We start from the raw sequence: 15,909 nt of genomic DNA on the forward strand, positions 1-15,909 counted from the left end.
ATGAACTTGAAAGATAGATGGCAAAATTAATTGATTCGTATAAAAGACAATAGAAGTTAAATATTGGCTGCTTTTACGTGTGAATATGGTGTTAAAGGCTGGGATTAGGGAATTAATTAAGAAACAATAAGTTCCAAAGTGTGGTTTATCGTAGAATAACCCGCGTTTTGAGTTCTAATTCGTAAGAATATATCACGAAGGCCGTAGGCCTGAGTGATATATTGTTTCGCATAAGAACGAAAAACTATCACCGCTCCATATAAGCAAGCGCCGTACGGGCCCTTTCTGGCTGTCAGACGATGCTCTTACGATATATTACGGGCTCTCCGAAGGCCAAATAATCGTCCAGTCGCCGTTAAATTTTACCTTTTCTCTGAATCTTTCACAAATTCCGTGCGATGAGCCAAAGCTAGCCTGCCTACTTCCGGGCGCCGTATTATTTTGCCCGATTAATACTCGCCGTTCGTCGGCAGCTCGCCATTTATGACTGGGGCGTTTAACAACTTAAAATAAAGCTTACTAACCAAAGAGTACATAGGTAAAACAAATATACTTGATATAAACTTCCTAAACATAAAGAAATCCAAAAGGACTTTTCGTGCATCTCTCATTTGACCACAATGTCTCCCTGCGTAAATCTTGTAAAAAATTAAAAACACGGGGCGGTGGAAAGGAGTCATGATCATAGCATAGTAAATGATAAGGAAATTTACTGACAAGGATATTAAAGTACTTTTCTAAAAAGCAGGTTCATGAAAAACGCTTTTGATACACGCGCACAATAGAATTTCTGTTTGAAACCTATGTGTGATGAACATTCAAAGTCTATGAAAATAAAATGTTCATGACATTATGAGAGATAAGACAAGAAATAAAATAAATAAGTCAGGTAGTATTCTGTTTGTTATCTTCAAATTTTAGCAAATAACCTGAATTTCCTGAATAAAAATGTGCACACTTGTTGAATTTAGAACTGTTGTTGACATTCTGATCACCACTGGTAACTAATTTATTAGAACAAACGGCGTTTATCCTTCTTACATGCTAAATATATCTTTCTTGTGGCTCATGAAATGCACGAAGTCAATGTGAAACAATGAAATAATTCACCGTAAGATGTTTTACATCTATTTACAAGGAAGCAAAGCGTTCTTCTATACCAATCAAGCCGACGCTAACTTAAAACATGGCGGACACCAGAAAAAGAGACAAAGGAATTGACACTCCTTTTATTTGTTTGACAAAAGGTGTGATTAAATGCAAATATGGCACCGACTTGCTTAAGATACTTGACCTATATGTGATCGTTCGCACAACTGATTGGTGGAAATGCTTTACGAGATAATTACATTTTCTTACAAAAGGCAACAGTTCATTTGTTATACTCTAAATGAATAAATAAATGGAATGTTAGAATACAAAGAATAAAGATGTCTGAATAAATTTCGAAAGCTCATTACACTCGTTACTTATTTAGCCCCCCCCCCCCCCCCCCCCCCCCCCCCCCCCCCCCACACACACACACACACGCACACAAAAAGAATCACACATTTAGTAGTCGTTTGATCTTTAACATAATGATCACCAATACCGAGAATGTTCGTGATGAGCACACAGAGTACAGCGCACGTAAACCTTCTTACCGCCCAAAATACATGTAATTCATGTCATTTCCACCATGTCTGTGTCTTTTTTTGCTATAGTCGCAAAAAGTTTTCAGTTATACTGCAAAGTGGAATAAATATGCAGGAACAGTTCTGTTATAGAAGCCAGTTCATGGTGTATTTTCAATAAGATTCAAGCGTGTTCTACAAATACATCCAGCTCATAATATATCTTGATTTAAGATCAAAAACACTTGTTTAGGATTGTTTGATGTTTTATTCTTATTATATTAACTTCTCTTCTCAAGCAGTCTTTACCACTACAAAGTTATAAGTCTGTTCGAATTCGAAATGAAATGAAAATATTTATCGAGCTTGCAATGTATCAGACGAGATCGATTTAATTACATCAAATCTCTTTGATGTCATTTTCCGTTATTACGCCTTCCTGGTTTGTGACAAACGTTATTTATGAAAGAAAATTCCCTTTGAAAATTGACTAACATAGCAACGGATGACATTTTGTATATATGTTTCACTTGACATGATTAGACTTTTTTATAACAGTTAACTGGAATTGAAGCTACTGTTTTCGCTTTTAGGGAAATTCCATGGGTGACAAAGCTGATAAGAAAATACGTGACAGATTTAGATACCAATATAACCTGAAAAAAATGCGTTTTAAAATTGTTAAAGCTTTAGCCTGCTGACGGCAAGTGATTCTGCCTTTGCAGCCAGCGCAGACCAAGATTAGCCATTCAGTCTGTACATTTTCAGTGAACACCAAATTGAATAATAAGTGGTACTGCCAAAATTGAATGATGGACCAGTCCATTTTAGAAATTTAGCAGGGTAAGGGTTAAATAGTTCAGATGTTGCATCTTCGTACTAGTATTTAGTACTCATACGGTTTCAAAGTTTGTCAATGTTAAAGAAAAATGACCTGCGAAAGAAAAGTCACTTAGTTGTTTATACTGGAACATTCATGCGCGAAGGACAGTTGATTCAAACTTTCAGGTCATCATGTTTGGACCACAATTCTTTGGAGTGCATAAATTAAAGCAAAGTGCAAACTTTGAGTGGCATGCTTTAAAATTGCATCTTTCTCAACTGCTTAGTAAATTTAGTCATCTCTTAAGACTCAAAGGTTTATACAGCTAATAAACTAGTAGAGTTGATCGACTTTAATGTAATAAATATTGGAATCAGATGTATTTTTCTCATTTTTGTTTTGCATGCCATACTGAGCTATTGTTAATTTTGAAAATATGCTAAAACAGTCAATAACGATGAAAAAGGAAGAGGAAGTTTGAATAAAGATTGACATTTCTTTTATTAATTTGCATTGCAGGGGTATTTAAGTTAACAGTTGACTTCCTATATAAGATAAAACATTTCAAATGTCTCATCATTATCTAATCTACTTACAAATGTTAAAGAACATGTGTTAAACTGATAAGCGTTCGATGTAACTGCGTTTGAGTCTTTATATATTAACCTCTACATCGTGCATACTGGTTCCCATTTATTATCTCTCACATTTTTTTCCCGACAGTCAGCTTACAATAATATGTATGTAATCTAACTCAAGTGTCAAATCTTTTAACAGCTGGGCTGAAATTTAGAAATATCTTTAGTTTAATACTTCGTTTAATTTCAAACATATCTTGGTGTTAAACTTAAAAAAGTAATCTTAAATATATAAATAATTGAAGATATGAAAACCGCTACAATGAAAGTCACTGTTTTAGTGTACAGAGATACTTTGTAACATTCCTATGTATAACATTAATTTATACCGACAGAAAGTTTTACTTATACACACTTTATTTGAGAACGTTTACTACATTTTAGTGAAATTTAGAAATTACCGCTGTACAGGTAGTCGTATGTGTTTTGAACATATTCACTTATCACAATAATGTAACATACAAAACGCTGCACTTTCTCGGATATCATATGATTTCATAAATTTTCTTCAGGAATATGTGAAGAAATATCAGATACAACTGCAAACATGCATTTCTAAACGGTGTAGGCCTACATATCTACGAAAAAATAATGTTAAGATTGTCGGCATGTACCATAAACCGCACTCGTGCGCACAGCTTGAGCAGAACCTCATATATAGCTTCTAATGACCGCATTTTATTTGTATATAATCAAAGTGATCTAAAGCATTTAGTATTTATAAAGTTGAACTTAATCCACCTGGTTAACATTTTCAACAACAAAAAATATCAATAGATGTATGTCAGAGTACTTCCTGATAAGATGTATTTGACACCTTCGTTATACTTTATATCTTTTTAAATGTAATCGTAGTACTTGTTTACGTAAATGAATGCCCTAGAAAAACGAATTCCGAATGACAATTGGTTTGGGAAATTTACACTGACGTGTGTATATTAAATATAAAATTTGAGCCGCACCGTGAGAAATTTTTACCAACATAGTGCATTTGCGGCCAGCATGGATTCAGACCAGCCTGCGCATCCGCGCGGTCTGGTCAAGATCCATACTGTTCGCTTTCAAAGCCTATTGCAATTAGAGAAACCGACAGAACAGAAAAATGGCGTTACAATTAAACGAGTCCACACATGAAACCGGTAACCAGAGATTTCAAATAATTGTCTCACTTATTAGTATATTATGACAGGTTAAGTGAATATATTAAGTAGTTCATTTAGTCAGCAAAGTTAGCAGATATTGGGGTCAATATTGGTTGCCTACAGTTTAACTTCTTCAACTATGAATAGGTTATTGATCACTTATTGTCCTTTTAATGAGTTAAATAATAAAATTACTACCTTCATTTTGCTGCACTTCGTTACTGTAAACTTTACTTTCACTAAATGTCAATACATGATCTATATCACATACTTAGCGCTGATATTACGTAAAATTGTTCTTTACGTCAGTTTTTATGTTGTTTACTGACAATTTGACATTGACTTTGAGAATTTTTTATTTTATTAAGATTTATTTTACTTTAGTCTATAGGACAAGTATTTGAAACACTTGACACCTCGATGAACTATCATATCTTATAGTAGTTTTTTTCTCATCTTACCTGTCTGTCCTATATTTTAACACAGTATTTATTTACATATATATAAAAAAAAAACCTTAAGAAAGGGAAAACCCGTAAAAGTTAGGAAAAATGTGACAGACACAAATAAAGGATAGAATGTTTGTATTATGGTATTAAATATATAATACTCTCCTATGATATGTAAATGCACAAAAGTCATTTCAAGAGGGTACAAATAAATTCACTCTTATCATTTGGTGTATGAAATTTATTAGTGATGGAATATTAAATGACCATGATATTTAACATCAATGTTCTCATGGTAGTTCATGTTTTGTTAGTATACTCAAGACACACTGCACACATGAATACTATTTATGTATGCTTATATTAAATCACAGACATATTCACAACCATTGCACATTCTTAAACTGTAAAAAAAAAACGCAAAAATTAACATTACGAAAAACAAAGAGACACAGAGTAGAAAATACATGTTTAAAATAGAAAACGTGTACACAATAAACACACACTTTTACACTTTTAAATATAATTATAAAAAAGATGATGTACGCATGTTAATCAAACGGACAAGATGTTTTAATAATTATTTTTGTACACTATTCAAATATTTCTTATTAATTGCAACTCGCCATGGCCTGAAAGAAAAAGATACGATTGAAATAATGAAAAACGTAAATGATACAGGTGTGACATGTTTTGTGCGGTGGCATATATTCAATTTGTAAGGATAGTAACCAAACATGTGTCCAGTGACATGAAGACACTGAGCATATGATATGTGTTAAATAACAACAGGCAGTAATCTTGAGTTTTGAACCAAGACAGATACTTTGAAATATTAATGTTAATTTCATGAACATAATTATATTGCATTGAAATTACACTATACCAATTCAGTTTTTCCTTTATTTCATATAAACAATGGAATCTAGAGTCCTTATGTTCAGCACTTTTGAGCATTTTAATGATATGAAAATCATATATTCAGTATAACATGTCTTCTTACTAAAAATGAAAAATATTGAGATGTTATGTTACATATAAGAAAAATAATCTGTTCTGAAAAACATTACCCTCTGAAAATGCTCCCATGAAAATTGCCGTTTAACAATTACGCGCCAATAAATAAAACTAAAACCGAAAATGGTATAGATATTTTCTCAATACAATAAACAATAAAATTAAGCCAAAAATATAACCGCCACATCCTCATATGACCCATTTTACCAGTTTTCATCAGCAGCTTGGACTAATTCACATGTAACACTGAGTAGTCACTTCCTATTTGGTGAAATCAGTTCTTTAAGGAAAATTTTCTATACTATAAAAGTGTGATTTTCACTTAAATTGTACCAGTAACCTAAATGAATGAAAAAAAATATTACTAGTTTCAGTTTGATAAAATAATTTTTCAAGGGTTTACGGCTTTTTCAGTAATGTATGCTAGCGAGGAAATTTTGCATGGCAGCTTATAGAGAAAGTCGAAGTAAATAAATAGAGAACCCTTTAGATAGTTTTAATGAACTGTTAAATGGATGTTCTTCAATCTTGATCATAAACAAGGTCGAAAGGTCACGGTCCTCCACCAGTGAGAGAATAATGCCCATTTGTGACTCTTGTCTTCTTTTAAAAATACCTTAGTATCCCTTTAAGAAAATGTTGTAAAATATTTACTGTTTTGTCGTGATAAACTTTTCCTGCACCGTGACATCTTTTCGGTTTGTTTTTAAGTTTCATATGCAGAGATTATATCGTCAAATCGGATATACAAAAAAAATTACTATATATTTTTGTTAATGTTTTTGAAGTTAACATTAAATTCTTTTTACTGTTTTACGTATATATTTATTTTTCGCCGAGTTATTTCTAAATAATTCATCTTATATCATACTTCGCCCATGATTTCTTAGTTCAATTTCAATACCCCGCTTTTCAGCGTCAAGAGTCTATGAAAATGAATCCATCGTAGCATTTTAATAGTTCAGTCCCTGACGGGTTGTCTGAGTGCACGAGAGGTCTGAAGAAAATTTCATCTTAAGTACAGGAAAATTGAGGGTAATGCTGTCGCGTCATAGTGCGGCCCAAGAAAATGAAAAGTGGCCAAAAGAATTTAAAACTACCATTCTTGATTAAATGGGACTATTTTCAGCGCATTTAATGACTAAACCTTTGATTTTATTCCTGCTAATTATTGACAACATGTGCCCAAATACAAAAAAAGAAGCTTTTTTATAATTATTTCATTAATTTAAAAAAATCACGAATTTTGGTGTGAAAAGAAAGCTAAGTATCTAGTTTTAAAATGTTCTTTTCGCTTGTTACTGATTTTCAGTTATTGGTAAGACTTCAGTATATGTGCGTTGTGCTGTGTACACATTCGCAAAGAAAGAAAACCAATCTTATTTACAATTTCTGGATTAATATTCGTAGAAACCACAGCTTTGAAAGTGGTTGACTAAATCAATACTATAAACTTGTAAATCTGGACTTCAAACGAATCGAATGATTTACATTCAAATTTCTTTTATTTTCTCTTCTGCCTAACCCCAACAAACACATGTATACTTGACAAACGAAATTGCTGACACCTGAAACGTGGACAATGAAATTGAATATTTTTTATTTGTTTGACTACATATGCGATTCAATGCAAATATGGCACTGACTTGCATAAATATTTTGACATATATATGCATTACAAAGGGAAAAGACGACATGATAATGTCACTTGCACAACTAATTGATAAACCTGCTTTCCAACAGTTTCACAGGACGTTTATACGAAATTTAATGGTAAAATACAAATCACAAAACTGTCTGTAGTACGTCTGAAAGCTCATAATACTATCTTTCTATTACTTATTTCACATCAAACTCACTTGATACAGTATGATCAGTGTATCACATTCTCTTCTCTAGCGACTTTTACAACTATAAGTTATCAGTCTGTTCGGAATGAAATAAAATTATTTGTCAAGTTGCAAGTAAAATATATATCAAATCTCATGTCATGTTCTATAATCATGTCTTCCTGGTTTGTGAAAAAGAAGGCATTTGAATCATCGAGAAAAAGATAAAATATCCCCTTTTGCAGTTGACTGACATAACAACGGTTAAAATTCTTGATGACATATTTTATGTATGCTTTCACTTGACTTGAATATACATTATTCGTTTCAATGATCTCGAATCGAAGCTTTAGTGGGGAAATTCTATGGGTTTAAAAGCTGATAAGACAAGGCAGTCTGAATGACAGCTAAATCCCCCACCACTGCTATGGATAGTGAAAGGGTAAAACCTTTGATTTTAGCTGTGACCTTGACCTTGAACTTACATGGCTGACTCATGAATTCTGCACAACGTCTCGATGAGGTGATCATTTGACCAAAGTTTCATGAAAATCCTTCAAGGGGTTTAGGAGATACAGAGCTGAAACCTTTGACCTTCAGTTGTGACCTTGACCTTGAGTTGACATGGCTGACTCATGAGTTCTTATGAGGTGATCATTTGACCCAAGTTTGATGAAAATCCTTCAAGGGGTTAAGGAGATACAGAGTGGACACCAAATGGAAGGCTCAAACCTTTGACCCTTAGTTGTGACCTTGACCTTGAGCTGGCATGGTTGACTCATAATTTCTGCACATTGTTCTGATGAGGTAATCATTTGACCCAAGTTTTATAAAATTCCTTTAAGGGGTTTAGGAGATATAGAGCGGACACGAAATGCAAAGTTCAAACCTTTGACCTTCAGTTGTGACCTTGACCTTGAGCCGACATGGCTGACTCATAAGTTCTGCACATCGCCTTGATGAGCTGATCGTTTGACCCAAGTTTGATGAAAATCCTTCAAGGGGTTTAGGAGATATAGAGCGGACACAAAATGGAAGGCTCAAACCTTTGACCCTAAGTTGTGAACTTGACCTTGAGCCGGCATGACTGACTCATCGGTTCTGCACATCGTCTTGATGAGGTGATCATTTGACCCAAGTTTTATAAAATTCCTTCAAGGGGTTTAAGAGATATAGAACGGACACAAAATGGAAGGCTCAAACCTTTGACCTTGAGTTGTGACCTTGACCTTGAGCCGGCATGGCTGACTCATGGGTTCTGCACATCGTCTTGATGAGGTGATCATTTGACCCAAGTTTTATAAAATTCCTTCAAGGGGTTTAGGAGATATAGAGCGGACACAAAATGGCAGGCTCAAACCTTTGACCTTCAGTTGTGACCTTGACCTTGAGCCGACATGGCTGACTCATAAGTTCTGCACATCGCCTTGATGAGGTGATCGTTTGACCCAAGTTTGATGAAAATCCTTCAAGGGGTTTAGGAAATATAGAGCGGACACAAAATGGAAGGCTCAAACCTTTGACCCTAAGTTGTGACCTTGACCTTGAGCCGGCATGACTGACTCATCGGTTTTGCACATCGTCTTGATGAGGTGATCATTTGACCCAAGTTTTATAAAATTCCTTCAAGGGGTTTAAGAGATATAGAACGGACACAAAATGGAAGGCTCAAACCTTTGACCTTGAGTTGTGACCTTGACCTTGAGCCGGCATGGCTGACTCATGGGTTCTGCATATCGTCTTGATGAGGTGATCATTTGACCCAAGTTTTATAAAATTCCTTCAAGGGGTTTAGGAGATATAGAGCGGACACAAAATGGCAGGCTCAAACCTTTGACCTTCAGTTGTGACCTTGACCTTGAACTGACAAGGCTGGCTCATGGGTTCTGCACATCGTCTTGATGAGGTGATCATTTGACCCCAGTTTCATGAAAATCCTTCAAGGGGTTTAGGAGATATGGACCGGACACGATTTTGTTACGGACGGAAGGACGGACGGACGGACGGAAGGACGGACGCAGACCATTCCTATAATCCCTCCGCCACGTCGGGGGATTAAAAAATTCTTGACAGTTTTAGAGGACAATATCACCGGATAAAAAGTGGTTTAAAACTGTTTAAATTGGTTAGAGGTTTTAACTTCGTACTTGTATTTAGCAGTCATTAGGTATCGATTTAGATTAATGTTAAAGAAAGAATGACACGCGAAAGTTTTTAAGTTGTTTTCATAGGAGCATTCCTGCGCGACGGACAACAGGTCATCCTTGGACCCGACAACTCTTTGGAGTTTATGAACTTAAGCATGCTCTACTTATTATGTGCAAACTTCGAGTGACAGACTTTAAAATTGCATCTTTCTCAATTAATTACTTAATTTAGACATCTGTTTAGACCGCGCAGTCTAGTCAGGATCCATGCTGTTCGCTTTCAAAGCCTATTGCAATTAGAGAAACCATTAGCGAACAGCATGGATCATGACCAGACTGCGCGGATGCGCAGGCTGGTCTGGATCCATGCTGGTCGCAAACCCACTACGTTGGTTTTCTCATGGCACGGCTCATATAATCAAAGTCGAGTGTTACGTTAATCCCTCACAGCTGGGCTGAAGTTTTTGACTTTTGTTCAAAATACTTAAATTTTTCACAGCGCCTAATGATTTAGGAATATCAGAAATAGAGATATAATTAAAAAAATAAAAAAAAATATTTAAGTCATTTGAAATATTGACGATACTTTGCTTACATGTGTATGTATAATGTTATACTGTTTGAACATTTTACAAGATATTTAAGAAATGTTTACCACATTTAGTGAAATTTATACCCTTATTATTGTACGGCTGGTCAAATGTGTTTTGTCCTTATCCGCTTATCTGTTGTAAACTACAAAACTTTGTACTGTACATATTACATTTTATAAAATTTTATAACCATCTTCTGGACGAAGTGAAAAAAAACTTAAATACGTATTCATCTGCCAAAAAACATAAATATTGTGTTGATAGGCAGCAGGTACCTTAAACTGCATCCGGCATATAGCTGAAGCAGAATACAATACACAGCTGATAATGACCGAATTTGATTTGTTTGTAATCTAATCGAACTGAAGCAAATATTTATGAAATTGGACCTGATTTTCAGGGCACCTACTAAACGCTTTCATCAAGAAAGTTATCAATAGATATAATTATGTCAGTAGCTTATCTACAGTACCTCCTAAATATAGGTTCTATCACTTTGTACGATGATAAAATGTACTTGACACTTCGCATTACTTGATATTCTTTTACATGTAATCCTATTACTTGTTTATGTAAGACATAAACAGGAAGATCGAATTTTGAAAGACAACCGGTTTGTGAAATTTATACTGACGTGTGTATACTGAATAAAAATAATGAAATTTATCGAGTGAATGCACCAGAAATGCACAATCCGGTCATGCAAAATGAGTCTTTTGACGCGACTGAAAATAATATTAGAGACAGAGAATAGACACAATTTAACAAGTCCACGCGTCAAACCGGTAACCAGAGATTTTCAAATATTTGTCTCATTTATTTGCATATAATGCCAGGTTGCAGAGTATTTATTAAGTGTATCTATTCAGTAGATCATTAAGTAAAAGATAAAAGATAAGAGTAGATTTCCAGGAAGCACAGAGCACCCCAAACACAGCCATAGAGCCATGCAAAGTAGGCCCACAACTAAAAGATGCTGTAAAGGAAAAATATTGTTGACGGGTTGCTTCTAAAATCCAGCAAGTATATTTTAATAATATACAACATACAGAAAAGGTAGGGGTGCGGGAAGGGGTAAGAGGTTGATAAAAGGGACGGATGTTTGGTTAAAGCGGAGCAAGGATGAATATTCAAAAGGGAAAGCCACACTCCTTAAACGCAGTAACCCTACAACGTAAACCACAGCGCAGACATACACGTACAAAAGACAAGCACACACGTATAACTAACGTCAACACAAGTAAGAAAAAACAACACTGTGGGGCACCGCCCAAGCACACACATACACACGCACGTACGTACACACAAACAAGCAGGAAAAACAGTCTGTAAGCATAGTTTGCATATATGGGGGTTGAGATTGGCTGTCTACAGTAACTTCTTAAACTAGGAATATTTTTTACTTATTGTCCTTCTACTGAGCTACTGAATTAAGTTATTACTTTCACTACGCTGATCTTCGTTACTGCAAATCTTATTTTCACTGAAGGTCAATATATCTATATCGCATACTTAACAGTCATAAATCTGTTCTTTTCGTCAGTTTTTAATTAATGAGCCGTGCCATGAGAAAACCAACATAGTGGGTTTGCGACCAGCATGGATCCAGACCAGCCTGCGCATCCGCTCAGTCTGGTCAGGATCCATGCTGTTCGCTAACGGTTTCTCTAATTACAATAGGCTTTAAAAGCGAATAGCATGGATCCTGACCAGACTGCGCGGATGCGCAGGCTGGTCTGGATCAATGCTGGTCGCAAACCCGCTATGTTGGTTTTCTCATGGCGCGGCTCAAAATTTTGCTGCGGGACAATCTGACTTTCATTTAAGATTAAGATTAATCCAACTTCAGTCTCTATGAAACACTCGACATTTAGACGAAGTACCATATCTTATGGTAGATCTAAATGCAGATTTATTTTATGCTAACTAATGAAATACTGTATTATATCAGTTAAATATTTTTATTTATCTTGCCTCCTACAAGTTTCTTGCATTTCTATTGGTCAATAGACGTCACGTGGAGACAGGATATAGTCCATATCCTGCTAGTATATTTCAGATATGAATTTTGATTAAAACAAAATGGCTGCCACACTTCTGTCGTAATTGAATCAAGTCAGATTATTTATTAGCTCCAGCGATAGTATCGTTTCCGAGAGTAAATTTAGTGTTTTCTTGCCGATTTCATTCTACTTAAGTTGAGGCTCATGAAGTTTGACAAAAGTTAGCCGTAAAAGCGGAATAACTCTGTATGGGATACACGGAAGTTGAAATCTTGTTTTGGAAGTTAAACAGTTAAATCATCGTGAAATAAAGGAATTGACATATTTGTTACTCAGCTGTTTGTTGTAGGATCATTTAATCTACGTGCAAGATAAATGATTTAACAGGAAACGGGGTGAAAGCCGAAGTATCAAGACATTTATGACATCGTGAAATCCGGAAACTTTCGAAGGGATTGAACAACTTGTTCAACAAGAAGTTTTTTAGTGTTTCTTCTCTAAACCAGTTCATAACCTGTGTAAATGGGCTTTTGTGTTTTGTGATTTAACCAAAACACAAGTCATTGTGCATTTTATGGCTGGTGTAAATCAACTATAAACAAAACGTGATGACCAAACAAATGATTGTAGGATTCCAGTCTGCACAGTAAGTAGCTTTGTTAATTTACAAAATGTGTTGATTATAGCATGTAAGTAAAGGGTAGTCGGCCAGATAAAATCGTTACACTGCTTGTTGGTGACATGATACGGGTATACGCTGTCTCGAAAATCCGTATCAGGCGAGAGCGAATCCTGTCACCAACAAGCAGTGTAACTAATAATATCATCACTCACACTGTGAAAATATGAAATCTATATTTTCAGACTGTGAGAGATATAGCTCCGCCCCCTCATACATTGTGTATGAATTTAAATTATTTGCTTAAAACAGGATTAAAATTGTAGTCGCACTTTGGTCTTTATAGTATATTTCTCGATTCAAATTATTTTACTTAATGAGAATTTCATAACGTTATACAGCAAAAAATAAAAGAAAATGGAACTTTATGTTGTGTGCGTCTTTCTAACGTCACAACAGGTCTGACGTCATATCTGTTTACGTGCGTCTGTTTCCCGCGCTGAGATTAAAATTGTTGCAAAATGCACACCTCAACGTAATTGAGCATAAAATAAAATTCTAGCATAAAACTTCTGTTCTTGTCACTTTTCGGGGGTGTTTTAACAAGAGAGAAAACATGTGTTAACAGAGAGATTCTCGCGCTCACGTGCTGTTATAACACCTTTTTATATATGCGCGTTCCGTGGCAAAGCGTAAACGCATTACGGCCCCAAAACGGATAATTAAAACGGAAATGACGTCAACGTGAAAAAAAAAACACGCAGACGTTCCCGCGCGTTTCATGGAATAATGACGCTAAGGGAGAATGTATTCATTTATTAGTGTTTTCTTTCGCTTTTTATGCTAGAATAGAGTTAGCGCATGTTCGTGTTATAATCTCTTCAGAATCCCTTGGGATACGTTGGTACCCTCGCCCTATGGGCTCGGGTAACAACCAATCCCTCGGGATTCTACAGACGTTATAACACGAAAAAACATGCGTTATCCCTACAAGAAAATTTGTTTGTTTTTCTTGAATATGGAATATATCTCACCTCGAAGCTGCGCGCTCGTGAAAATATTTGAAATTTTCTCACTTCTCAGTGAGATATACTCCATAGTCACTCAGAACAAACAAATATCCTCTATCTATTATATCATTTATAGATGCAATAAAGTCTTATGATATGTAAATGCACAAAAGTCATTTTCAGAGGGTGCAAATAAATTCACTCCAATCATTTGGTTTATGAAATAAATTTATTAGTGATTGATCGACTAAATGACCATGATATTAATATCAATGACGTCAGCATAATAATTTCAGTTCTATAAGTATACACCAGACTCACTGTAAATACATGTATACTATTTATTCATGCTAAAAATATATCACAGACATATTCACAACCATTGCACATAGTAATGAAAACGTAAAAAATAACATTACGACAAACGAAGTGAAACAAAGTGACAAAAATGATGTTTAAAATCGTGTACATAATGAAAATACACTTTACAACACAATTACAACAAGAGGGCCATGAAGGACCTATATCGCTCACCTGACCTATTGACCTAAAGATCATCAAGATTAACATTCTGACCAAGTTTCATACAGATATGGTCAAAAATGTGATCTCTAAAGTGTTAACAAGCTTTTCCTTTGATTTGCCCCGGTGCCCTAGTTTTTGACCCCACATGACCCAGATCCGAACTTGAACTAAAGATCATCAATCAAAATTAACATTCTGACCAAGCTTCACGAAGATACAGTCATAAATATGACCTCTAAAGTGTTAACAAGCTTTTCCTTTGATTTGATCTTGTAACCTAGTTTTTGACCCCACCTGACCCAGATTTGAACTTGACCTATAGATCACAAAGATCAACATTCTGACCAAGTTTCATTAAGATATAGTCATAAATGTGGCCTCTACAGTGTTAACTAGTTTTTCCTTTGATTTGACCTGGTGACCTAGTTTTTGATCCTACATAACCCGAATTCAACCTGGACCTTGAGACCATCAAGATTAACATTCTGACCAAATACATGAAGATACAGTCATAAATGTGGCCTCTACAGTGTTAAAAAGCTTTTCCTTCGTATTGACCAGGTGACCTAGTTTTTGACCCCAGATAACTCAATATTGAACTCGTCCAAGGTTTTATTAAGAGTAATATTCTGACCAAGTTTCATTAAGATTGGGCCGAAATTATGACCTCTAGAATGTTAACAAGATTTTCCTTTGATTTGACCTGGTGACCTAGGTTTTGATCCCAGATGACCCAATATCAAACCTTGCAAAGATTTTATTGAGGGTAATGTTCTGACCAAGTTTCATTAAGATTGAGCCAAAATTGGGACCTCTAGAGTGTTAACAAGCTTTATTTTATGCTTATTGGTGAAATACTGGAAAATAGCAGTGAGATATAAATTGATATCACTCACAGTGCCGAACTTCTTTTTTTTCCAGATAAATTATCTCCCTTGAAATATATTCTTTAATTACCTCCCTTTGCTGCCTTTAAAATTACTGGATTATACTAATACTCAAGCCATACACGAGTCATGAACTGCTAGACAATCCTATATAGAACAGGCTAGCCATATAATTAAATTTGCAAAAGAAATAATGTTACCTTTGTCAGCTTGGTTGCTAGGCCTTGCCATTCATGTAGCTACAGATATATGTGTGTTTCCTCTACTTTTTTCCATTGGTTCACTATCGTGTGGTAGATATTACTGGCGACAGCACATTTAGCTGGTTGTTGTCTTAGTTAATTATCACAAGACATCAACTCAACCTTACGTAATATGCCAGCATTTTCGTCGAAGTACTTTCTCACTCCAACTCCAAGCCCAGCCAGTTGTGTTCAAACTTCCATCCATTTTGTTATGCTATGCAGCTCCTAGATCAACATTTCCTAGTTATTTCTATTTAATCTATGGTGATATTTAATTCTGCAGCTTGATTTTCCAAGGACTTACGCATATTCAACAGTTGTTTAGATTTTTCGTGTTGTTTTTTAATCTGACCTTCAGCGTGTGTTTGG

This window comes from Mercenaria mercenaria, chromosome 14 (genome assembly GCF_021730395.1).
Source record: "Mercenaria mercenaria strain notata chromosome 14, MADL_Memer_1, whole genome shotgun sequence".
Classification (NCBI taxonomy): domain Eukaryota; kingdom Metazoa; phylum Mollusca; class Bivalvia; order Venerida; family Veneridae; genus Mercenaria; species Mercenaria mercenaria.